The sequence below is a fragment of the Mesitornis unicolor genome, unplaced genomic scaffold, assembly GCF_000695765.1.
Source record: "Mesitornis unicolor isolate BGI_N332 unplaced genomic scaffold, ASM69576v1 scaffold28533, whole genome shotgun sequence".
Lineage (NCBI taxonomy): Eukaryota > Metazoa > Chordata > Aves > Mesitornithiformes > Mesitornithidae > Mesitornis > Mesitornis unicolor.
Genome location: NW_010177712.1, coordinates 25,839 through 26,116, shown reverse-complemented (window position 1 = coordinate 26,116; position 278 = coordinate 25,839).

The window sequence follows — 278 nt, the reverse complement described above, 5'->3', positions numbered from 1 at the left end:
TTGCAGGCGAAGCACCCCCAGACAGCCCTGAGTGGGGGCTCCACTGTGACCTGTCACCCCTGGCCTACACGGTGGTGAGGAAATTCGGGTGAGGCTCCCACAGCCTCGCCTCTGCTTGCACCAACGCAGGCAAACGTATAGGGCAGGACACGGGACGGGCAGCGGCCCGCCTGAGTGGTGCCGTGGGCCCGAGGTATTTTCACCGCTGAGGCCTAAGGCGCAGCCCAAGGCCTAACGGACAACAAGAGAAGTCGCGGCTGCCGAGCACCGACCGCCTG